Source organism: Triticum aestivum, chromosome 1D (assembly GCF_018294505.1).
Source record: "Triticum aestivum cultivar Chinese Spring chromosome 1D, IWGSC CS RefSeq v2.1, whole genome shotgun sequence".
Taxonomy (NCBI): Eukaryota; Viridiplantae; Streptophyta; class Magnoliopsida; order Poales; family Poaceae; genus Triticum; species Triticum aestivum.
This window is the reverse complement of record NC_057796.1, coordinates 71,481,881-71,509,160: the sequence shown is the minus strand read 5'-3', so window position 1 is coordinate 71,509,160 and position 27,280 is coordinate 71,481,881.

The following is a 27,280-nucleotide window of genomic DNA, read 5'->3' as shown; positions in this document are numbered from 1 at the left end:
GGAGTAGGGTATTACGCATCACTCGCGGCCCAAACCTGGATAAACTCCCTGTGTTGATCTTCTAACCCGCTCTTTCTACATCCCCATGCCCGCCAACCGCAGAAGGGATTCCCCGTGATCCCATATGTGTCGTTTCCACCGACACTTTGTTCTTTGTGGGAACTCGGTTTAGGACATGACATGCTGCCAATATCTCCTCTCTCCACCATGCCTTGGAGAGACCCGATGTGTCTAACATGGCGTTAACCAAATCTATTAGAGTATGGTTCTTTCTTTCGGCCACCCCATTTAACTAAGGTGAATAGGGAGGCGTCCTCTCATGGATTATACCATGTTCCGCACAAAAGGAATCAAATTCATTTGAGAAAAATTCTCCACCACGATCCGACCTAAGCCTCTTGATCTTTCGATCAAGTTGGTTTTTCGCCTCACCTTTATAGATCTTGAAATAGTTCAAAGCCTCATCCTTAGATTTCAGAAGATACACATGGCAGTATCTAGTGGAGTCATGAATTAACGTCATAAAATATTTCTTTCCACCTTTTGTCAAAACACCATTCATTTCACATAGATCTGAATGTATGAGCTCTAGTGGTGCAAGATTTCTCGTTTCCGCGGTCACATGAAACTTATGAGGTTGCTTAGCTAGCACACACACTTGACACTTGGATCCCTTAACAGTGATGAAACTAGGGATTAAGTTCAACTTCGCTAGTCGCGACATGCAACCAAAGTTAAGATGACAAAGACGTGAATGCCACACATTTGATTCACTATTGTTGCAAATATGATTAACAACTTTATTGCAAACATCTTATAAGGATAAACGAAACGGTCCTCCTGACTCATAGCCTTTACCACCAAAGGTTCCATAATTAGATATTACAAATTTATTCGACTCAAAGACAAGCTTGTAGCCATCTCTACACATAAGAGATCCGCTAACAAGATTTTTATTGATGGAGGGGACATAATGCACGTTCTTCACCCGCACGATCTTCCCCTAAGTAAACTTCAGATCGACCGTGCCAACACCATGAACAGAAGCACTTGAACCATTGCCCATCAGCACAGTTGAAGTCCCTGCGGTCTGATAAGACGGAAACATGGAAATATCACCGCATATATGCACATTAGCACCCGTGTAAATCAACCAATCAGGAGAATGACATACTGAAAGAATAGTGGGAAATATACCATACCCAGCATCCTTCATGTCAGTGTCTCCAATGACAACATTAGCGGTCTTGCCGCCTTTCCCAGGATGTCACTTGTCATAGTGATTAGGGCAACTAGGAGCCCAATGATCAGGATCCCCCCACACATGACAAGCACCCTTCTTCTTGCCATTCTTCTTCTTGAAGTTCATGTGCTGCACAGCCTTGTTCTTCCCATCAAACTTTGCTTTACCATCAAACTTGCCCTTGTTCTTGAACTTGTGGGGCTGGAAGTTCTTCTTCTGTACCAGATTGGCACTAGATCCTCCCTTAATACCTCGAGCACGTGTGTACTTTGCTCTCGCCTTTTCTTCCACATCAAGAGTACCAATGAGATCTGGAACGGAAAGCTCCTGTCTCTTATGCTTCAGTAAGGTAGCGAAGTTCCTCCACGAAGGAGGAAGCTTAGTGCTGATACCTCCGGCAACAAACTTCTCCGGTGGCATACAATTGAAGTGCTCAAGTTCTCTAGCAAATGACTGTATCTCATGAGCTTGCTCAACCACGGAGCGCTCTTCAATCATCCTGTAATCATAGAATTGCTCCAGGATGTACACCTCAGTGCCGGCATCCGAGACCCCAAACTTGGCCTCGAGTGCGTCCCACATATCTTTTCCATTGTCAATTGACGTATAAGGATCAACTATGTTCTCACCAAGAACACTCAAGAGAGCAGCCTTAAATAGAGTATCCATTTTCTGAAAAGCTTGTTCCTGTTGGGCATCATACTCTCCTTCAGGTTTGCCAAGCGTGGCGTCATAGCAACTGATGGTTTGAAACAATAAGACTGCTCTCACGCGCCACCTCTTATAGTGGATACCCTCAAACATAGGAGGTCTCATGGAAGCAGCAAAACCACTTGGGGTAAATTGCCTATAATAAGGTTTTTGGATTGTTGGAAATATGAGCAATTTAACGAATGATTTTATTAACAGAAATACTAGATAAAGCACGACTAGTATAGCACTGATAAAACAAGCCATGCGATTTGACAAAGAGAAGGTAAACAACATCTTCATATATGAACCGTAACTAAACATATCTAGAGCAGACAGTATAGCAAGTTGCAAATATGAAATAGAGTCTAGCATATCTAGGGAAAACACTAGAACAAGGAACTGTAGCAGGGCCTCTAATAGAAAGGGGAAGAACATGTACGAGACAGCAGCAGCAGCAGAAGCGCTGGACTTGGAGTCGGTGTCCTTGCCAGCCATGTCGTCGAGGAGATTGTCGACGTCGGGGAAGAAGTCGTCGTCGGAGTCCGGGGTGCCCGTGACGAGGAAGTTAGTAGTCGCGCGAAGCGCTCCCCAAAAACCTTATCACCCTTCTCCCGTAGAGGACTCAAAAGGTGCAGTTTTGGCGGCCTACTGTCCCGACCTGCGGTGCATGCCGCAAGACGGGATGGGGAAGATCGTAGCAGTAGCTCAGTGGTCGGGAACTCTGAGGCCAGAGGGTTGTGTTGTTCTGGTGCGTCTCTCTAGGAGGAGCGACCTCCCTTTTATAGGCGCAAGAGAAGAAGGCGAGAGGGAAGCAATGGGAGGTGAAACGAAGAGAGGGAGGCGAAGTGAACAGGCAGTAGGCGAAGAGGTGCGCCATTCGTATACAATCTCCACTTCAGGAAAAACGTTTCAGCTCCCGTGTGACCGTTCGTATACCCGTCGTGCGTGGCAAAAAATTTAGACATCGTCTCGGGTCATTCCCGCAACCCGCGGCGCGTCGTGACGAGGCGTGGCATGGCGAGCGGGCGGAGGAGGAGGAGCGCGCGTGGATGTCCCTCTTGTTCTCATGCTCATACATGTGGGGAAAGATCCTCCCTTATAAAGAGGTCCAACTCCCTCTAAACTAGCAATGTGGGACTAAACTTTAGTAGTGCCCCTTGCCTTGCACCAATAGGCTAAGTGGGCCACTGGGATTTATTAGGAATTTCTGAAATTGTTATTGGGCTGGCCCATAAATAGATAAAATTCCAGCAATCCCCCACCAGATCCTAGAGGCACATAGAATTTTCCTTTAGTTCCAAAATACTGTTTTATATACCGGTACTGTAGTGGAGACTGTTAAGTTGAACTTCCACCTAGAACTCTATGCTACACTAGTAAGCAACTTGAACTGTGGACTAGGCCTTGAACTGCAAGTTTTCTGCAAATCTAGTTTCACACAAAGCCTTGACCGATACTTGGCTACTGTGGGTCTTCCCCGTGGGTGGAGCTTATGCGTCATACTCCGAGACCTTTCATGAGTTTACTAGAGAGAACCCTACTCTCGTAGATTGCGGCGATTAACAATCAGACTCATATAGGTATGTTCTTCAAAAGATGTTCTGCAGGACAACATCTCTGCTTAAAAGAGCCACTTAGAACACATTAAGATATACATCAACCTGCCATGCAGATTAGGAGAGTATTGCATCTTCATGGAGTGGTATTGTTAATAGTAAGTATACTCTCCTCTCAGTTGACCAACAGCTTGTCTTACACATCTAATTCATGGGATCTCCGATCACAAAGAATAGGTTACCACTGTGAACAACTCATATTGTGGGTCTCATACCCATCTCCCTTGATGCATTATCTCTCTCATTATGTGATAGACCCTTAGTAAAAGGATCTGCCAGATTCTTAGACGTTTGGATATAATCCAATGCAATAACTCTGGAGTTTCTCATTTTCCTGACAGATTTTTACCTTCTCTGAACGTGTCTTGATGACTTCATGTTATCCTTTGAGCTGCTCACTTTCATGATCACAGTTTGATTGTCGCAGTTCATAAGGATGCCCGGTACAGGTTTCTCAACAACAGGCAACTCATTCAAGAGCCGACGAAGCCAATCTGCTTTGACCGTAGCTGTATCTAGTGCTATGAGTTCTCCTTCCATTGTTGACCTTGTTAAGATGGTCTGCTTGCAAGACTTCCAAGAAACAGCGCCACCTCCATGAGTGAATATATATCCGCTCGTGGCCTTTATCTCATCAGCATCTGAGATCCAGTTTGAGTCACTATATCCTTCAAGCACCTTTGGGTGCCATGTGTAGTGAATTGCATAATTCGCAGTGCCTTTCAAGTAACGCAAAACTCTTTCTAGAGCTTTCCAATGCACATCTCCTGGTTCTGAGACAAACCGACTCAGTTTGCTAACAGCAAAAGAGATATCAGGTCTTGTAGCACCGGCTAAGTACATAAGCGAGCCAATAATCTGAGAATACTTCAATTGATCTGTAGCAATTCTTCGATTCTTTCGAAGCAGCACGCTAGCATCATATGGTGTTGGAGAGGGCTTGCAGTCACTATAACCAAAGCGACTCAAGATCTTTTCCACATAGTGAGATTGAAGCAATGTAATCCACCATCATCGTCTCTCAACAACTTGATGTTCAAAATGACATCAGCCACTCCTAAATCCTTCATCTCAAAACAGCGAGATAGGAAATCCTTGACCTCCTTAATAACATTCAGATCTGTTCCGAAAATCAGTATGTCATCAACATACAAGCAAAGGATAACTCCCTCACCCCCACCATGGTGATGGTACACACATTTGTTAGCTTCGTTCACAACAAAGCCTGCAGCTGTTAACGTTCTTTCAAACTTCTCATGCCACTGTTTAGGTGCTTGCTTGAGTCCATACCAAGACTTCAGCAACTTGCACACTTTCCCTTCTTGACCATCTAGTACAAACCCATCTGGTTGTCCCATATAAATTTGCTCGTCCAACTCTCCATTTAGGAAAGCAGTCTTAACATCCATTAGATGAACGAGAAGACCATGTGAGGCAGCTAGTGAAAGTAGAACTTGAATAGTGGTCAGTCGAGCCACAGGTGAGTAAGTATCAAAGAAGTCTTCACCTTCCTTTTGGGTATAACCCTTTGCCACGAGCCGTGCCTTGTACTTTTCAATAGTACCATCATGCCTAAGCTTCTTCTTGAATACCCATTTGTATCCTATAGGTTTGCACCCATAAGGACGATCAGTTATCTCCCAAGTTTCACTCGCCAAGATGGAATCCATCTCGCTATGAACTGCTACCTTCTAGTAGTCAGCATGTTCAGATGCATAGGCCTCTGAAATAGAACTGGGAGTGTCATCTATGAGATACACAAGAAAATCATCACCAAAGGACTTTGCAGTCCTCTGTCTCTTGCTCCTAGTAGGAACTTCATTGTTCTCCTCCACAGGATTTTTGAAGTGTTCCATCGAAATAGTAGGTTCAGTAATTGTAAGTGGTTCCTGATTCGATGAACTAGGCATCTCCTGATTAGATGAGGTAGCCATATCCACTACGAAAAAAAGATACATCCGTGACATTTTGGGCCGAACTAAATTTTTTTCTGTCATACTTATGACACTTCTATGATGATAATTGTGACAAAACCCGGTATCATCATAGATGTGGTGGGGTCCTACTTCTATGAAAAAAAATCATGACAGAAAATGGGCTTTTCGTCCTGGGCGGGCCGGAGACGCAGCTGCATGACATTCTTTGGGCCGTCCATGACGAAAAAAAACGTGGTAGAAGCGAGGGCGAGGAAAATATCGGGGAGTTCCCGGTTACGGCGGGTGGTCGGGGGCCGAGCGATGCATGTTTCTCTCGTACGTACGCGTGTGTGTGTGAGGCATTGGGCTCTAATGGAACCCGAGCGATCGCACTCCAGGCTACGCGTTACTGAACCCGAGCGATCGATCGATCCCTTACTGTTAACTGAACCCGAGTGATTCCTTCGCTACTGCTGCTAACTAAAGCCGATCGAACACTGCTGCCTCCTTCCCTTGATGAAAAGTGAGCGTTGTTGAGGGGGTTTGGATGAACAGTTCCCGGTGGGGGGTGGGATGAATAGGACCCCGTGTTAGTAGAGGTTGTTGCCGCTGGATGAACAGTACCTCGATAGATCGAGCCGGTGGATGAATAGGACCCCGTGGAGGGCTGGATGAACAGGACCCCGTGTTGGGCTGGTTGAACAATAGCCAGTGGAGGGCTGGTTGAACAGTAGCCGGTGGAGGGCTAGATGAATAGTAGCCCGTGGAGGGGTGGTTGAACAGGACCCCGTGGAGGGGCTAGTTGAACAGTAGCTGGTGGAGGAGCGCGCGGTGGAGGCCGGATGAACAGGATCCCGTGGATGAACAGTGTCAGGTGGAGGTTTGAGGAGGTCGACGGTGGATGAACAGGAGCCCATGGAGGCTGGAGGAGGTCGACGGTGGAGATGAACAGTATCCCATGGAGTCCCGTTTTGTGGTACGCCACACCCCTCCCGATGAAAAGGACCCCCGTTCGACCATAGAGCTCCAACACAAGTCCGTTTCCTCTGTTTTGCGGTACGCCACACCCCTCCCGATCAACATGACCCCGTTTCCAGCGTAGGAGGTCTGTTTCCTGCCTTTTGCGGTATGCCAGACCCCTCCCGATGAACAGGATCCCATTTCGACCATGGCAGGTCGAACACAAGGCTGTTTCCTCTGTTCTGCGGTACGCCAGGCCTCGTTTCCATCGGCTGTTCTGTCCAAGTCGGTTGGCTCCCGTTGAACAGCACGCGTTTCGTTGCCTCCCTATGAACACGACGCATTCCGTTGCCTTCCCATGAACATCACGACGATGCAGTTTCTCCGTTCCGACCCAGCCACAGCCATGTACACGAGCCATAGCCGTACGTATGCACGAGTAGGCGTTCGAGACCCCGCCCGTATGTACGTATGTGGCCGTATTTACTTTCTTGCACCCTGGCCGCTGTACGTACGTGTACATGCTACGTGCACGCCTCTACTACCACACGTGCGTGCCTCTACATCGACCAGTATGTACGTACACGTTCGCGACCAGAATGACAACTCTACATATGCTTCGACTGGGTGGGTCCCGACTGCCAGGCACTTCCTTGCGTGCGAAGATGTAGGCGGTGGGTCCCAGCAGTTAGGGGGGCGAATCATATTTTTGCCCATAATATGGACGCACTTCCTTGCGTGCGAAGATGTAGCTGGTGGGTCCCAGCAGTTAGGGGGGAACGTTTTTTTTCGCGAAATATGGTGGCCCGCCGGTGGGTTCCTGCTGTCAGGTGGAGGAATCATTATTTTTCGCGAAATAAGGAGGCACTTCCTTGCTGTGGTCGTGGACCCAACGGTCAGCCTCTCCATGTACAGTACTCTTCCGATGGAAGTGGTTCCTTGACCACGTTGACCACGCCGCGGCGAGAGCACCAGGGTGGTGGATGACGGCGAGGCCTAGGAAGGGGACGATGTGGAGCCGGGGAAGACACGGCAGTGGATGCCCACGCAGAGAGGAGTACGAGGGTTCACTGGTTCGGCTGCGGTGTGAGGCTGCCTTCGCCGCAGGGCCTGGCCAGCGGTGGGAGTAGTAGGGGGCGTTGAGGCCTCCACAGCATCACAGCCGGCCACGGGAAGCAGGAGCATGCGGCACGACCGGCATTGGTTTGGGCGGCTGGAGCAACAAGACCAGAGGTTGAAGAATCACTACCACCGTTGGATGGACATCGCACGGTCACTGGAGCTAGAATCATTCATATTGACTAAGTTGAAAAAGCCCTCCGTCCCCGTCAACTTAGTAGGCCCACAAGTCAGCCTCCCACTATGGAGGGTCCCAGCTAGTAGGGGGGTATTCATTTCGTTGTGCGTAATAAGGAGGCACTTCCTTGCGTGCGAAGATATAGCTGGTGGGTCCGACCTGTCAGCGGGGGGAACATTTTTTTTGCAAAACGCAGATGCCCTTCCGGTGGGTCCCAGCTGTCAGGTGGAGGAATCATTATTTTGCGCATAATAAGGAGGCATTTCCTTGCGTGCGGCCGTGGACCCAGCTGTCAACCTCTCCACGCACAGTCTACTTCCGATGGATGTTGTTCATTGACCACGTTGACTACTCCGCGCCGAGCGCATCCAAGGTGGTGGACGACGGCGAGGCCCCAGACAGCAACGAGCCGGAGATGGGAAGACGCGGGAGTAGAGTTGCAGACGGAGAGGTGTACGATGTCAGAATCATTTGTTGACTAAGTTGACAACGACTTGCGTTGGCTTCGACCTCTTGGCCCACATTTCAGCCTCCAAAAATGTGGCACGTATTCAACCCATTTTTTCAGAATTTACAGTCAATTTGATCTCTTTTTTAGAATTACAGTCCATTTGTTGGGCTGGGTGAACAAATAATGTAGCGTGCATGCGGCCCATTTATTTTTCTCGAAATACACGATTTATTAGGTTGATTCTAATTATAATGTTGGGTTGGGCGCAACAATGTTATCAAAAAATGAATAGGGGCTGAGCATTTTGTTATAAATATATTTAAATAATAAGTGATTTATTATTACATTGGTCCTTAAATCTTACCAAGCTTTTGTACAAAATCACCAGGATTTTTGTTGCCAAAAAATCCAGTATTTTATTGTTAAGAAATTATTTTTATAAGTTAATAAGATGTGGGATATTGTTTTCTTACATATGTAAGTATCTGTTAAATATATGATGACAATAACAATAATATATAATAACATATAAAATAATTTAAATATATATAATATAGTTAGAAGGGAAAGAAAAGTTAGACCAGGCGTTCCTATTCTTATATAGAAAAATAGAACAGACCTCTGCGTTTTCTTCAAAAAAATACATAAATTGGGCTGTCGATGTTTCGGGAAAAATTAAACCTCGGATGGGAGGTCCATAGGCCGGTCAATACATGACGTCCCTCAAAAAATACAAACTGGCATGTCGTGGGTTGCACATGTTAAAAAAGAAAGCCTAGACGGGGCATCCCAATACCCAGCGGATACTTGCTGCCCCTGTGATAATAAATGATACTACCCGCCAGCTCCACAGCTTCGTTGTGAATTTATCTCGTACGTTGAAGCACCTAAAAATGTAAGTATGTTGACAAACCCGTGGGCCCCAGCGTCAGTATAGCATTAGGAGGAAGTTTTTTTTCGATGAGGCACTTGCTTGCGTACGGCCATAGACCTGGTGGGTCCTGACTGTCCGCCTCTCCACGTACAGTCCTCTCCAGATTCCTCTCGTTTGTTCAGCATGTTCACAACGACAGACAGCGGCTCCGCGGAGAGCGCACAAAGGCGCAAGAGGTGATCGGACCACCCAAGCAGTGCCTTATTTGTAATGAAAGTACTGAACTAGCCAAGTGGCCAAGTGACACTACTCGACAGCTGTTCCGCCCGGGTTCGATTCCACCTGATCCAGGGAAAATATCTCCAAATTTTTTGCCTCTGCCATTATTGACATGTGGGTCCCCATTGTCATCTACGCACACCACGTCCAACACTTGCCAAAACATCGTCCCTCATTTTCTCTGTTTTTCGCACACTCGACATTGTGTGGGCATTTTGAAAATAGCAAATCTTTTTGACTATGCATCATATGAAGATGTGCTATGCATGAATGTTGATCACCATGATGTTAATTGGCTGGTAGTTCCATTTTCGACCATGAATAAAACTTCCAACATGATGTTAACCCTGTTTGAAAAGGCCGTGTTAATATAAATGCTCTGCCTCTGAAAGTTGCAGTTTCTTATCGGAAACTGAACTTGCAGTTTCTTATCTGAAACTGAAACTTGTAGTTTCTTCTCTGGGAATCACATTGTCTGCACTTTTATACTCCTATGAAACTACATTTTTTTAAGTGCTAAAAATAGATCTCTAGAATTCATAAAATACTTCATATGCTCAATACTGCAAATCTGAAATTCGAAAGACATTCATATCTGAAAGTACTCTCAAAACACACAACACAAAACACAATTCACAACCTGCAAACACTGACAACCCTAAGCTGCTCCTGACAATTCACAACCTGCCCGACTATTGGGCTGGGGGGACAATCCCCTCCTATTCCTCGGCGGCAGACAGCCGCCCCGTGAGACGATGTGAACGGCTAGGGAGACGATGGTAGGGAAGCATCGTCGGGCCAACTTCTTTTCTCCTCTTGCAGTTGGGTTTGGTCGACGAAGACTCCACCGGATCGCTCTGGCACGACACCCTCACAAACGGCACCCTGTAGATGCTCGATCCTTCAATCTCTGGTGGATGCTCCATCTGGGATCGATACTCCCACCACCGCTCCCTCATGATCAGATTCGGTAAATCTGTTTGCTCCATGGCCCAGAGGAGCAGCTCTATGTACTCCGGCGCGACTCCCTCCGGGAGTATCGCTGCCTTTTCGCTCTGTTGCAGATATTTGGCCATGGATGTCGCCGTCGCCGCTAGTTGGTCCTTGTTGTCAAACCAAGACTGTATCTCCAACATCCTAGCTAGCTTCACAAGGTCGCCGTCTGCGATCCTCATGTATCGGTTGTACTCCTCCATCGATCTACTTCTCCACAGCACCTTCACTCACCGGCGGTGGTTTTTGAATGGAAGAGGAGAGGAGCAACGCTGGTTTTGGATTAGAATGGGAGAGGAGCGATACTGGTTTTGGATTGGAACAGGAGAGGAGGGGCGGTGGTCTTGAAATGGAAGAGGAGAGGAGCGGCACTGGATTTAGATTGGAACATGAGAGGAGCGGCGGTGGTTTAAGAGGAGAGGAGCAGCGCTGGTCTTATAAGTATTTTTTTGTTTTGCATATTTTGAGTCAAAGTTTGACCACATACTATATTCGACAAGAAAATGTGAATGCATGTCACCAAAAATTGTATCGTTTGGTTCGTATCTGAATGTACTTTCAAATTATATTATTTTTGCAACGTATAACATATATTTTATTTATGAAAATCATGGTCAATTATGACCCAGAATAAAAGGGAGACTAGTTAATGTGGGGTCGCTTTCTTAATTGAAGGGTAAATTGATTTTGATTTTGATCCAGTCACAGCGCGCCGACCCTCTCGTCCAATCCTAAATAGCTGCCGCACGCTCCTCTCCCTCTTCTCCATTGCAAAACCACTATCTCGCCTCTCCATCATCTCCATTCCAAAACCACTATCTCGCCTCTCCCTCTTCTCCATTGCGAAACCAACTCCTCTCTCCTCAGACGAGGATCCCCTGACGTAGCCCATCATGCCATTGAGACACTGACACATGGGTCCCACCAAGCGCGGGGCCCACCTGTCAGCGACCGAAAGGCAGGGAAACCTCCCCTCTCCATCATCTCCATTCCAAAACCACCGTTTCGCCTCTCCCTCTTCTCCATTTCAAAACCACCCCCTCTCCTCTCCATCATCTCCATTCCAAAACCACCGTCTCGCCACTCCCTCTTCTCTATTGCAAGACCACCGTCTCTCCTCCCATCTTCCAAAGCTAGCACCGGACCACTCAGAAGGACATCTATGGAGAGGATGCAGCAGCGAATCAGGCAGATCGCCGGCGGCGACCAGGCAAAGTTAGCCAGGTTGAAGGAGATCCTTACTTGGTTTGACAATGAGTGGTAGATTTCGAGGACGGTGAGGGCCATGTGGCAATGTATGCGAAAGAGCGAGACGGCGGCGATGTACTCCTCGGCAGGAGTCACGCCGCAGTCCTTCGAGTTCATCGAGTATCTCCTCTTGGCGATGGAGCAGACAGATTCGCCCGAGGCGTAAGTTAGGCGGAGGTGGTGGGCATACAGATCGAAGGTCGAGCACCCAGAGGATAACGAATCGATCGAGTACGGTGTGCCGTTCGTGAGGGTGCATAGCCAGCCGGAGCCACAGGACTATTCGTTCTCCCACTGCCAGAGGAGACCGGATGGCACGATGTCGCTTCCCCGTGTTCTCCACGGTTCCCTCGAAGCTTGCCTCATTTCAACGGCGTCGGTGCGGTTTAAGGTAAGCTTCGCACTAACCTAATCTTCCATCTGCTCATGCTTACAATTAGTGTGACAGTTAATAAAAATCATGCTTACAATCAGTCTTTGAGTACTACGCCAGTCACCCTAAAATAGCTCTGGACCTTTGGGTCAAAGTTGTGACACTGTGTACAAATAAAGAAAAATAGATTGGTGCTTCTTTCAGAAAAGAGTACACCCATAGAAAACTGCCAATATAAGCTACTAGTATTTTTTTTTGAAGTCTAAGCTGCTAATATTTGGTTAGAGTATTTGCTATTGAGAAAGATCCATCCATAGTGAGCACCACACATCCCACTGATGGTGGTGGATGCCAATGCTTAGATGGAGCAGGGTTGGTGTCGGTAATTTTTACTTGGCACCTCGCACTCTGCATATATGTCGTTTCATTCCGTACATTTGTGCAGTTCCACCAAAATGAAGCTGAATAACCCTGTTTGCACAGATAATGAAAAGGCGTGATTACATTATAGTGGCACTAGTTGATGAAACATACACTAATAAATAGAAGAAAATATTTCGATAGTATCATAGTATGCCATGCTGCGAGGGCGAGATGGGCCCTGCGACGCCTCATACTGGAAATCGACCCAAGTCTCCCCGATACACCTTCATTTTTGTGCAGCGGTAGTACAAGGAGGGGCCTTGAGACATTCCAATCTCTATTTTTGTGCAGATCAACTAAAATTAAGCACCCCAGTTTGCAGAAACGCTTAAACATTAACAATGGGACTAGTTGATGAAACATATCCTAACAAAGAGAAGCACTTTCTTTATCTACATTGGAAATGAAATGATAGAGAGGAAATTCGCTCTATTTTAACTATATTATTACTTCATTTTATCGGTGGCACTAGGGTCGAGCAGGTGGCAAACGAGGTGTATCGTGCATCGGAAGGATAGAGGCCGGGGGTGCTTAGACTGGGATGCTGAAGCTGGCTCTTTCAGTCCCTATCTTCTCCTCTGATGTTTCTGTGGTAGCATTTGGGTTTCAGTACTCAGTTCGCTCTAGCAGTAGTTGCATAACTGCCCGTTTACACTGAGATGTTGTCGGATAATGGTTCTCTATGGTTGGATTTCTTTAATGAAATCGGAGGAAACCCCCTCTTTCAATATATAAAAAAATCAGTGCCACTAGCGGTGCCAAAACATTGCCTCAAATTAATAGTGCCACTAGATTAAGGTGCAAAATAATAACATTACTGCTTTATCATGGAAGTGCCAAAATAGTAGCACAAGAGCAGACCCAACATGCAGCATCTTTGGCAAACGGTCAGACCAAAAAGGAACATACCTCGTGATGGGAACCATGTCTGCAGTCAACGCCATCGTAGAAGGGATGACACCGGTCACCAACATGGATGATTCAATTCTTGGGACCTTTTGGTGCAGTTCACCTAAAATGAAGCAATGTCCCATGAGCTAGCAGCTTCTTCTTCATTTTTTTAAGAGAAGGGCTCCAGCCCCGGTTCCATTTCCATCAGAAAACAAAACCCACAGAGCTTCTTCTTCATTAGTTGCAATAAAATTGAGCAACATCAAGGTTGGTTGTGAAGCTCCTGGAATGTTCAACTATAATTTGGATATCATTTGTCCAGTTCAACTAAGATCAAGCGTGAAATGTATGTCTCTGTTTGCATAAAAATGGTGGAAAGGAGGGTGACAAACACGTGATGAAACATACATCAAATGAAAAGAAGCATGTTCCTTATCTGAATGGCAATCCTACAAGGACAGTAGCAATTTCTAAAGCAGCAGCATTGCTAGATATTAGTGTGGGCATTAGGATTAACTATGACAACCGTTCAATACGACATTACTTTAATGGTGCCATTGCTTCATTTTACCAGCAACATTGGTTCAACGTGTCCTTACTTTTAGCAGTGCGACTGCTACCTTTTACCAGTGGCATTACATAAGAGTGGCTCGGGGCAACAAACGTCAGAACAAGATATCTGGGTTGGTCCCATTTTTGTTCGGTATAGCCACCTTATACTGTGTGAGGCTAGCAAATCTAGTGCTGGACTTACTCTGTAGACTTGTCCCCCAGTCCCCACTTTCTTTCCTTTCTCAACCAATAGATTGGGTTTATATTGATTTGTACTACGTTTCCCTTTATTTCCCTATTAGACCTAGAGACCAGTTGGATAGCCAGTCTCAGCTACTTTTCGCCCCCATTGTTTCCTCTTTCGACCAAGTCCTAGTTCAGGTAACAAATCTTCCCCCACCCCCACCCCACCCCCTTTCTTCCTTTTTTGAACCAAGTAGTACTAGATTCGAGTGCATGAACTAGTTTTACTTCTTAACAGTAAAAATTTAGGTGGCTTTTGAACAGCTGATTGATCCTATCTACGAGGGGGCCTGGGAAATAGTAAAAGATACAAATGTAGCGACGTCAGGAGCTCGGGAAGTAGAGCAAGGCCGGTTTCGAAGGAAGTTATACCTGAGGGTCGCCGGGATGTCCCTAGGTGGGCGGCGGGAGGCCGGATCTGCCCACACTACGGCAGTGAGGAAGAAGGGGTTGGAGGCCCTCCCTAGCCAGTGGTGCTTGGGAGAGAACGGCAAGGCACGCTGATCGGGATGCGCTGGCAGTGGGTAAGAGCCGTCACCGAGGACGACCGCGTGAACATTGCACCTTCTCACCTTCCCCGGCGGAGAGGATACGGCTAGATCTGTGACCAGCGGTGAGCAGAGAGAGAGAGAGTGTGGCCACCAGTGTCGTGTTTAGATCTGGAGAGGACGAGACAGTGTGAACAGAGCAACACTAGCAAGCAAGCGCGGAGGCTCCTGCCTATATAGTGGAGTACTACTAGTTTCTTTTGTCTACCGGAGCCGGCTTGACCTCGGCAATGACTGTCTTCATGCACGTGCCCCGGAGGCGTAGTTGTCCTCATTTTGATCTGAAGCACCGGATTATAACATGACAAGAAACCATAACCTCACTGCCCAAAGGAGACAACGTGAATCCCGACTGACAAACTAGACGAGGATCAAAGCTCAAATTAAAGATAAACTCATAGAAAAGGGATCCATCGATAGTGCCCTAATTAACATAGCCGGCTTGACATAGATGGCAGCCGAGTAGTCTTCGTGCATGGGGCCCCCATGACTAGCGCCTTGGAGGAACTCAGTTGTCGCTGTTTAACCCTCGCAGTGATCCGAAGCACATGACACCTAATTTTGCGAGATGACAAGAAACCTTTTTTTAGATTTCTCACCAGAACTACAGCCTTGTACAACATAGCCTGCACGATATGTAGACGATAGCCAATCTAGGCGTGTCTGCTGGAGTCTGGTCACATGCATGGACGAACTAATCTTTCGTGTCATGCAGGGATCGTCCAGGCACCAACGTGTGTACAACACTTCTCTAGTACTATCGCTCGTCTCTCTCTTCTATTAACTCACGCCCGACTTGCGGGGCCGGGGAGTGTGCCTATGGTTGGTTCTCAATTGCGGTCCCACATGTGTGTGCAAACACAATATGACGCGCGTTCCATTCGGAGAGCGGCGTGCTAGACCGACCGACCGCCTGGGGTGCGACGCGAACATGACGGGCGTGCAGTATACTGTACTGCGTAAATGTGTGCCGCCATTTTCTTGAGGCTTTGCTCCATGGCGCAATCCATGGATACAAAATTAGTATACTGAACTATTTAAAAGTCGAGGGCGGGGCTTTTCCCATGCGGTAGGCGGGGTAGTTTCGCCTAGTCGGTTCGACAGAGACGCGAAAAGATGAGGGAGTAGGCTGCTGCAAACGTAGGGCTGTGTGATTTGACAGCGAGTTACTGCTGGACAGGTGGGGCCCGGTGATTTGACTTGCCATTATCATTTTAACTGTGGCGCTACGACCAACGTGAGTCTCCTGATTCCTGACCACCTCCATACAGGTGCCTGTCCCGATGCTCCACCATGTAGAGGCTGGCTCTTGCTCGAGAGCCCACTCCTCCACTTTTTCCTTGCCTCTTTCCCCCACATATGCAAAAATGCCATGTAAAGCTGGCTTATAGCCCACTATTGTACTTGACAGGTGCTAAGCCTGCCACATAGGCATAAAGTCTGATGTTGCAAGTTAATTAAGAAGAGAGAGACTAGTTTTCCCCCAGGAAGAAACGGTGCTAAGCGCGTGTACCTAGATGAAGCAAACTTATCAACAAAAAACTAAGCACCTATGCATTGGGGACTTGAGTTGCTAAGCCATTTAATGCCCATAGCACCTCATCTAAGTACCATTTCATTGGAAGAGGTCACTCCTTGGCAAATGCAATAAATACTATGAAGAAAGAGATAGAGAGAAGTAAACAAAAAATACTCTTATAGCCAACCTTATAGCTAACCTTGTTGTAGTATGAGTGACTAAGTGATGACTATGTATGACATGCCAACATCAGATAGCCCAACGCACTGTGTTAAATCTCCAAGGGCGTGACTGCACGAGCGAGTCGACGGTCATGGTAGGCGCGACCATGATACGGGCTGCTGGCAGCCCTTGGATCTGAGATCGACCGTCGCATGCTAATTTGCTGAAAATTTGCAGAATAACCCTCCATGATAGGATATTCATCCGTTGGTCTAGAATCATGCCATGCAACCGTTCGATCTCAGACACAAGGGCTCTCGGAAGCTTCGTATCACCTGTAATTTTCCCGACGCTTGACATGACATCGAAAGCCATTTAATTGGGCGTCAAGTAGACATGACATCTAATTGGGCCCCATAGTACTGTGCATGAATCCATTTATCCACCAGGCAAGCCACTACCCTGCCATTCGCACGCCCCACTCAGCATTTTTACAAAAACCACTGGCAGTTCTCGCTCGTACTCGTCCCCGGAGGTCCTTTAACATTACGGCAGTTCGCTCCTAGTCGTCCCGTCCTTTCACTACGGCAGTTCCACTAATCCTAACCCTCCTCCCAAATCCATGGCGTCCCAAATCTCCATGATCGGCGGTGAGTACAAGGTTAGAACCATCACCGGTGATGAGTTCGACATCATCTACACCCGTTCTTCCGCAATGGTGAAAGGATGCCTTGCTCGCTTCAGACGCATGTTCGAAAACCCAAATGATGAGTGGGTCACTGGGCTAGATGTTGAGTACACCACAGTCCTGGGAAGCGAGAAGAATCTAAAGGAGGCAGAAAAGAAGAAGCCCGCCGTGATCCAGGTTTACGTGCATGACTTATGCTTGGTCTACCACATATGCCATGCCGACGTTGAGTGCGAGGAATTTAAGAAGTTCCTCAAGAGCGGCCTAGTCAAATTCGTTACTGTAGACTTTAGGAACGACAAGGAAATCCTGGGTTGGATAGGCCTTGTTGTATGCAACCCCATTGACCTCCAGAAGAAACAGCTGGTGCCCTCCTGTGATCAGCCTTCAATGTTGACCCTGGCAGGAACCATGGTTCATTCTTCGTACGGTACACTGAAGAAACCTCCGTACAACTTTCATCATGCATGGGAATGGAATTTATTAGATATAGACCGCATCCACTATGCTGCAATGGATGGCTACCTTTGTTTCAACATCTACAAGGGTTGGATGAAGAGCAAGAGCCAAGTGTGTGGTTCAAGCAAAGAAGTATCACCCAAGAGTAAGAGGGACAAGGACGAAGTCGAGCACGTGGACGAGGAGTCCGAGTAAGGTGGCAGTGTCGTTGCTCATGGTGGTTCTAATGCAGTGTCTACCGGATTAGTTGCTTAGTATAATTTCAGGTGTGCTTAGTTTTATTTGAGGGGTGTGTTGTGCCGAGCCCCCAGCAGAACTATGTTATGTTCCTTCTCGTTACTTTAACTCTTCAGTACGTACATACTAGTATTTCTTGTAGTTCATCTTTTAGTTGGTATAGTACTATGACTCGTCTCTTCACATTATATACGTACAATACATATGGCCAACATCATATAGCCAGCAGTTTAGTTGTCAAAGAATTTCCGGGTGCTTAGTTTTATTTGAGGGGTGTGTTGTGCTGGACAACATTATTGTGACTCAAATCTCTTTGGCCATTTTATAATGACATAAATACCGATGGACCAACATGCCAGCTCTCCATCAATCTCACTACAGTAAAATATAGTGTGGGGCCTGATCCCAACAGCGTTCATATTTTCCTGTAAAATTATTCAATTGGTTAGTCCTGACAAGCGAGGCCACACTTATCATTGTGAGAATCGGCTTACTTTTGTCATATAAAATGGTCAACGGGTTTGACGTGAAAATAACAATGTGTAATGGTATTTTTTAGCAAACATCTAACTTAACGATGGCATTTTTGAAATATCTAATTGCATTTCTGAGGAGGCATCTCACGGATCGATGGCATTTTTGAGTAGTTGTAACTTCTAATGGCAAAACTGAGTAGTGATACACAACTAGTGGCATAAATAATAAGAACCCAAGAATTAAATAGGTATGCTAATTTCTTTAATACAATTTAGCACCCCATTTAAGCACGTACTAGCTTTTTTAATAGTACTATATGCATAATATGGCGACGAGCGCTCTCTATATGTACCACCTTTTTACTTTAATTTCATCTTGTTAGTTTTTCTCCATGGCGCAATCCATCGATACTACTACTGTACAAAAGTATACATTTTTTAAAAGGCTAGAGGGCGGGCCAGTCTAGCTTGGTCGGTTTGAAGAGAGGCGAGGGCCTTTGTGATTTGACGGCTCATTACTCCTGGAAGGCGGGGCCTTGTGATTTGACTGCTTGTATAAATGTGCCGACGACCTGAGGAGGAGCAAAGAACCGTGCAGTATACTCAAGTTTTCCACTGGAGTACGACGGAGGAGCACGAAACATGGCAGCCCAGTGCCATATCCTCTACTCTCTACTCTTATTATATATTAGTAGCAAGTGGCATTGTTCTATTGGCGACAAAGAATGATCTAATTTGCTAGTTATCTCATTTTTAGCATTGTTCTATTCATGCCTCGCAGAGAAGGTGACACGTGCGGCGAAACACCCAAAGCAAAAGAAGAAACACAGGAGCAAGAGAAGAAGGAAGATTATCACCCCAAAAAAAGAAGGAAGACACACACACAAATCTGGGGCGCTGCTCTCACTACATGAAGGGTTGCTGGCCGCAGAGTCGTTACTACTTCTTCATCGCCTCCACGACCACCATCTCCTTGCGCGTCTCCTCCGCCATCTTCTTCATTGTGTCCATGACGCGGGATTTCTCGATGCGAGCCTTCATCATCTGTTCCACGGCCGCATTACGTACCTTGACAGCAGCCGGGTGCTCGATGCGGAGCTTCGCCAACTCCTCCTTCTGTTCCATGACGAGGGCCTACATCATCTTTGTCGAGGAACTACTATTCTCATGCAGCTTCTTATAGCCGGCGTTCTCCTCCTTCAGCAGTTCGAGCTCGTGGCAGAGCTTCGCCCTGTCCTCCTGAAGTTGGAGGATTTCGCCGGTCACCTTCTTCTCCGAGGCAATGCTCTTCTTCAGCAGCATCACCAAGCCGGCGGTCAACTCCCCCTGCTCATTGAGCTCAGCAGGCATGTCGTCGAGACTCTCCTTCAGCAGCTCCACCAAGCCGTGGATGAACTCCTTATGCTTATTGAGGTGCTTATTGAGATGATCGGGCATGCCGTCGAGGGATCACCACTCCAGCGCCGCCAGCTCGGCATGTTCGCCTCCGCGGCTAGGGCGCTCCTGGGAGCCATCGCCTGCCCGTGAGAGCTCTTTCGAGGTCTCTGCGTGGCGGCGAGCCCTCTTTTTTTCCGCAGCCTTGGTTGCCGCTCCCTTGTTACGAGTAGTTCGGATATTTCTCGACCTAGAGCTCTACACACCGGCCATGGCAAGGACGGACGAAGAAAGAGGACTTATGAGGAGGAAGGTAGAGTAATTTTCTGTTAGGTAGTTCCCCTTTTTATAACCCAAGTACTAGCACTAGTAGTAAAACCTGCATAGTGGGAACACATTCAGGTTTGGTACATATTGTTAGGTGTGAGAAGGCTTGCACTTAATTGTAGCACTAGTACTTTGGAATGTGATGGGAACAACGTAAAGATTAATTGATGGTTTTGGTTTCGAGGCCCGAAACGGCTCCCGATGATTTTAGTGGATCATAAATTTCAAGTACTCCCGATGAGTTTAGTAGAACATAAATTGTTTAACATAAAAAATATATCATTAAAAATAGAATATTTGAAGTTTGTAATGATATATTTTTCATAATTTATGCCTCTTATTAAGTTGGTCAAATTAATGACCTAGGTACACGTGCAAGACTTGTAAACTGAGATAGAGGGAGTACTACACTGCTCAAATGCGGTCGCAGAAGTCAGTGATGTAACTGGTCATACATGTCAGACCAAGCCGATGCATGTCCCTTCGGTGAGACGCGGGTAGACCGACCGTCTGTTGGTGCGACTGACCGTAAAGTACTTACGCGATGGAGACTTCTGGTTGTGGCTTCCGTTGATTGTCACGACCAAGCATTCTAAAACTAGTGATAAATCAATTACCATCTTTTTCCAAACGACCAAGTATTTTTTACAGGAAAACAATACATATATATGTAGTGATTGTCAAGGTTGCAAACAGATATAGCGTTGCAAATTCACTGCAGCAGCAACCGACTAGGTCACTACATCGCTGGCAGGGAAGGAGGGCAGCTCACCTCGCCTATGATGCATGCCCAGCGGCGCCACCGCAACTGGTCCATATTTAAATACAAAGGCCACCAATAGTAGCCCTGGCAAAAATTGATCATGCTGCCTGTGTCCTGGTTTATTGGCCCCCTTTTTTTGTGCCAATTTTTATGACATGCATAAATATTATGTTACTTACAAATATGGTCAAAATTGGCACAAAATACGAAGGAGACCAATGGAAGTACTGGCACCCCATGATTTAACTACTCACATGCGCGCAGTGGAGTAGTAATGTCTTTCTTCCGCCCTCACGTCCACTCAATTTGCATGCGCTGTATTAATTGACCATCAATGAAATGAAGGACTTTACACGCGTCAAATTATCACATGGGGTGGATATTCGTACAAAAATGCGTCGCCCCGTGTACCCGCATGTGCGTGCAAGGGAATGAGTGTGTGCGTGGCGTGCGTGCACATCTTTGCTTCATGCATGTACCGCCAGTGTGGCTCAGAGAGGACGAGTACATTCTTCTGGAAGCAGCAGCACGTCACTGTGATCAATCCACACAAGGACGTCGCAACAACGCCTCCACATGTGCCACGTAGCTTCATGAACTGTAAGAGAGACACTGTGTAGCGTGCCATTGGAATTCTAATTTACGTGTTTGCACATACTCGAAGTACTAGTAAGGTACACGTGCATTGCACGCATCAGATTTGGCAACCAAATTATGAATAAATACCAAACTATAGCATGTAAGCTCTGAGTCATATACGCCTGATGTAGACCTTCGTTTAATTCTTATAGCTCATCTCATTCAAAAATAAATTATTTTTTATAAAAAAGCTAGGGCCTCTTTGATTCGTAGGATTTCCAAAACACGAGAATAGGGAAAACAGGGGATTAGAGTGGAATGTCGTCTTGAATCCTACAGGATTGTACGAGTGTTTGATTGTACATAGAAAAAACGCAGGGTTCTTTCAAAGTGGTTTGAGTGGATGGGATGTTTCCTATGAAATCTAGTGCAAATGAATCCTATGCAAAAGTTTCTATGGTTTACAAACCTATGAATCAAACAACCAAGATAGGAAAAATTCCTAAGGATTAGAATCCTCCAAAATTCCTTTGGGAATCTTTTGAATCAAAGAAGCCCTTAATCTATTTTATGATTCATGGAATTGTGCGTTGTAAAGCATAAAGTAAAAACAAATAATGGCAATTCAACTAGAAAAAAAGTTTGGGCAGTTATGATACAGAAGATTCTAGAACAAAGGAGAAGCACTTGTGTTTTGAGGTTTGTGCATTATGCTTAATTCAACCATGGAGTCTGCTAGATTGTACATGTGCAAAATCCGGTGGGGGCTAGAAGATGGTGCGAGTGGCCAGGTGGAGGGAGACTATGAAGGAGTGCACAAGTGCGAGATCGATATTTGAAGAGAGGGGGTGAGAACGTGCGCTGTTGCGCGCAGTGGCGGATCCATGAAAAATAAATGAGCTAGGGGGCAACCATTGCTAATAATTTACAAGGAGGGCCAATTCATCAACTTAAACCATTTTACCAGCAATTATCTAATGATCACATTCATATTAGCCTCGATATATAGTGATGTTAGGGGGGCAGGGCCCTTGCTGCCCCCTGTCTTCGCCATTGTGCACGCGTCTGAGAGATGAAGCGGAGGCATGTATGATGAGAGGGGGACGTTGGATATATAATTAATGTGGGTGTATTAGCTATGTAATCCTATATAGAGAGGTATAGACTGATCGATGTGGACGTGGGAAAGAGGGTGAGACCTCACTAGATATATAGATTGATCGGTTTGTGTGGAAAACTGTGAAAGACCTAGCTATATATACACACACATAGAGGAACATCGATCGTTGCGCATGCCCGTGAGAGATAAAGAATGCCCGATATGATAGGGAGGGGGAGGTGTGTGTGTGTGCATGCATGGGAGACCGACCTAAAGAAAAAGATTGCATGTGTGCAATGGATAATGCCAACTGGTACTGTGTGTGCATGCATGCACGAGAGAAAGTTAATGGTACAATTATAAGGAGAAGATGACTGTGTGGGTGTAAAAGACTAGGTGACGTCATAGTCAATGTAAAGTAGAATTCAAATATTTGAATAAGAGATCATGATGTTTGAAACCCATGCATGCATGAATATAACTGAGATATGCGTGGTGTGGTTTGGAAACGAGCATGTTGTACTGTATACACATTGAACAAGGTCAGACTGATTTGTATTTGAGATATCGATGGCAGACATCGTTTGGCCACATTGCATCTGTGCATGGACACACTATTCTAATTGGAGATGATGGGTGACTTTCGCATCACATATCTATACCCCTATATATATATTATATATTTTTTATATAGTGTGCGGATAACTTTAACTTTGAAAGATGGCCGTTGGATGAGGCCAATCCGATGGTGCAGAGATTGCAAATTTGAGCACAACTAGCCGTTGGATATCATCTAGATTCCACCAGATTTTGCCACATGTACAATCTAGAAGACTCCATGGTTGAACTTAAGCATAATGCACAACCTCAAAACACAAGAACTTCTTCTTTGTTCTAGAATCTTCCGTATCAGAATTGCTCAAATGTTTTTCTATATGATTTGCCATTATTTGTTTTTACTTTATGCCTTACAACGCACAATTCCATGAATCTTAAAATAGATTAGCTTTCTTATAAACACTAGATGATTTTGAATGAAATGAACTATAAGAATTAAATGAACATCTACATCATGCATATATGACTCAAAGCTTACATGCTATAATATGGTATTTATTCATAATTTGGTTGCCAAATCTGATGTGTATAATGCACGTGTACCTTACTAGTCTAAATGGTGTTTGTGTGTGTGTTGTGCTTGTTAAACACATTGTACGTGGTATATCATACATGGTTTAGATTCCGAACATCTAGCTAGAGCATACATGTACTATGATTTGAATTCAACATAAAATCAATACATATATTTGAATTTGAGATCGTATGTACCTGTAGTTCGTATTTATATAGGAATTTATTTCTCCTATATTCATGTCATGTGTTGTGAAGATAATATTTAGATGGTTGTATAACTAACCCGAGTACAATCCCATTCAAACAGGGAAAATGTACTCAAATTTAGTCCATATGCTAGACAACACATATTGTTTTTTTATTGTTGAGCGAATTGCAAATTGTTTTGGTACTGTACACGTTATGTTTATTGTCCTGATTTTTTTTGTTTTTATTGTTGTATTTGAATGCATTTCTAGTAATATAGTAAAACGGGACATAGCTCTCTCTAGTGATGAGGTGCGAATTGTCTTTTTTTGGTACACGTTAAGCTTGTTCTGCCGAAATTTCAAGCTAGCGTCTATGTCTATCGTGCTGCGAAACTCCCGCCTCTTTAACCCGCGCCTTGTTACCCCAAAATATTTAAAATATATCTTTGTCTCGTTGTGCTCCGATAACTCCCTCCATCTCAACCCGCGCCATGCTATTCCAAAATTACAACGCGCGCGAAAACTCCCACCTCATGTGAATCCCGACACGCGAAATGCCCGTGATACCCCTAAACCGAAAGAACCACCTAGCTCAAATCAATGGGGGTAATTTCGTAACTTACCCCACATTTCGGACAAGCGCGTCCCTAAGCCATGGTTCCCCACTCCCATCCCATCCTCCCACCCATTCGTACACCGAGGCCGCGAAAACCCGCGAAGCCCCACACCCTCCTCCATCCGCCACCCAGCCGGAGCCTCTTCCCCGACGACGTCGTCCACAGCAACACCTCGATGTCCCTCATCCACCGTACCGGATGAGGATCCGTCGTCGATCTTGTCGTCCCGCCGGTTCAGCCACCCCGTCCTCCACCTCCAAGGAGGTGCCCCGATGTTCCCCTCGTCTTTCGCGCCACCTCCATTCCCACACTGCCATCTTCACCTGCACCACCGGAAGGGCATCATCATCGTTTCCTCGGATGAAGTTGAGGCCTAATCGGCGCCGCCAAAGAGGTTGTACACTAATCGCCGCATTTTCTTCTTGATTCGATCTCACGGTGCTGCCGACGCTCAGTCCCGTGCCGACACGGCGCGACTCCATCCACGGCGGCATCGCCAGCCACTTCCTCCATGGTGTCGCTCCCTCGGCGGCGATGTCCACATCAGTAGGACCTGTTGCTGCTTTAGCTCTTGCTCGCGCTGCTTCTCTGCTCTTGCTCTCGGTACCTTGCTTGGTCTGCTCTTGCTCTTGCTCTTGCTCGCGCTACTGCTCTCGCTCTTGCTCTTGCTTGCGATGTTGCTTCGATTTAGCTACAATTCAGTCGACTGAATCGACTTTCGGGTCAGTCAATTTTCAGGGGGTGGGGGGCTCACCGGAGTTAAGGAAGAAACAACCGCAACGGGGAGGGGGGCTCGCCGGAGAGGTACCCCACTATCTATCTTAGGGTTCAGGGTGGGGGCGGTGGTCGCCTGCGGTGGTGGGGCGGTGGCGTGGGGACCGCCGGAGAAACATTTCGGCATGGGGGGCCTAGAGGGATGGCCGGGGCGGTGGCGGACGAGCGTTGGGGAGTGGCTTCCGGGTGGGTGGGGTGGCGCACCGCCGGCCGCGGGCGGCGGGTGTCGGTGTCAAAACCGGCGGATCTCAAGTAGGGGGTCCCGAACTGTGCGTCTAAGGTTGATGGTAATAGGAGACGGGGGACACGATGTTGACCCAGGTTCGGGCCCTCTCTATGGAGGTAATACCCTACTTCCTGCTTGATTGATCTTGATGAATATGAGTATTAGAAGAGTTTATCTACCTCGAGACCATCATGGCTAAAACCCTAAAAGTCTAGCCTGTATGACTATGATTATGATTGCCTCTACGGACTAAGCCCTCTGGTTTATATAGACACCGGAGGGGACTAGGGTTGTACAAAGTCGGTTACCGAGAAAGGAATCTCCATATCAGGGCGCCAAGCTTGCCTTCCACGCCAAGGACAGTCCCATCCAGACACGGGAGAGAGTCTTCGGTCTTGTATTTTCACAGCCCATCAGTCCGGCCCACGTACCATAGTCCGGATGTCCGAGGACCCCTTAATCCAAGACTCCCTCAGTAGCCCCTGAACCAGGCTTCAATGACGAGTTGTCCGGCGCGCAAATTTTCTTCAGCATTGCAAGGCGGTTCCTTCTCCGAATACTCCAACACAGTCTTCAGACACAATGACCGTGTCCGGCTCTGCAAAACAAGGACCACACACAACCGCAGAGAGTATAATATTTTACAAGTCCAATCAGCTGGCAACTTTTTGTAGCGTGACACCACACCACCACCCAGTCATTACTTCGAACCATTTTTCGGCCTGTCGCTTCATATTTCGAGATGCGGCCTCACTAGCACGTCTTGTCAAAGCAGAGATCGTGTCCCCTTATTGCAGGATTCTCATCAATACGGGCGTGGGTAATCCAACATTGTCGTCTGCACAGCCCTTGGGAACAGGCGAGTTTTAAGGCAAGTGAGGATGCGCTTGATATTCACTGCCTTTATAAGGAGATAAGGATTCCCTTCTTTCACCCACGCCTTCTCTCTATCTCTGCCCTCCCATTCTCGAGCTCCAGCGCCCAAGTCCTCGTCTTTTCCGCCCCAAGAAAACAGTCGATCATGTCCGGATCTGGAGTGCAAGGCAAGTGGATTGCTTCCACCGTCAACGAGAAGGACATCAGTCAGCTTCGGGAGGCCGGGTATCTGGCCAAGGAAAGCGCCCACCGGCTACCGGCCACGGGGCATATCGTCCCCACCCCGAAGCCCAATGAGAGGGTGGTGTTTATCCCCCACTTCGTCCGCGGGCCAGGGTTTCCTCTCCACCCTTTCGTCCGCGGACTCATGTTCTACTACGGGCTAGATTTCCATGATCTAGCCCCAAATTCTTTCTTCAACATCTCGGCATTTATTGTTGTGTGCGAGGCCTTCCTCCGCATTCCACCCCACTTTGGACTGTGGCTCAAGATCTTCAACGAGAAGCCGAAGGTGGTGGATGGTCAACACGCAGAGTGCGGAGGTGCCATGGTGAGCAAGATGCCCAACGTCACATGGCCCAAAGGTACCTTTGTGGAGACCGTCAAAGGGTGGCAGCAACTGTGGTTCTATGTCACAGAGCCCCGCGATGCCACCTGGGCCGCGGCTCCCGAATTCAAGTCCGGAGCCCAAATGCGGCTCACCTCCTGGCTAGAGAAGGGCCTGAATTGGTCTTCGTTGGACAAGCTGACAGCGCTGCAAACGTGCATCCAGAGCATGATGGACAAGAACATCAAGCTCGTCAACGTGATCCAGGTGATGCTAGTTCGCCGGATCCTTCCATGCCAGAGCCGGACTTTCCATTTATGGGAATTCAATCTGGACGAGCACCAGACCTTGCAACGGTTCTTCGGAACTACGCATGAAGATATCTGGAAGGTGCTCTTCAAGGGCAACGAGACGCCGCCGAAGACAACCGAGGACCGTGGGCACGCCCTGGCCCATCCCGCCAGTGCGGTAAGTATTTCATGTTTCAAGGTGTATCCTTTACTTGCTTGTTCAGGGAAGATATCTAAACCTCACCATTTATTTCTTCAGGGCTGGACAAAGAGGGTGGAGCGGATCCAGTGTCCGGCTCCGCTGCCCGAGGAACCAGCCATCCCGCTCTTGACGAAGATGCTGGT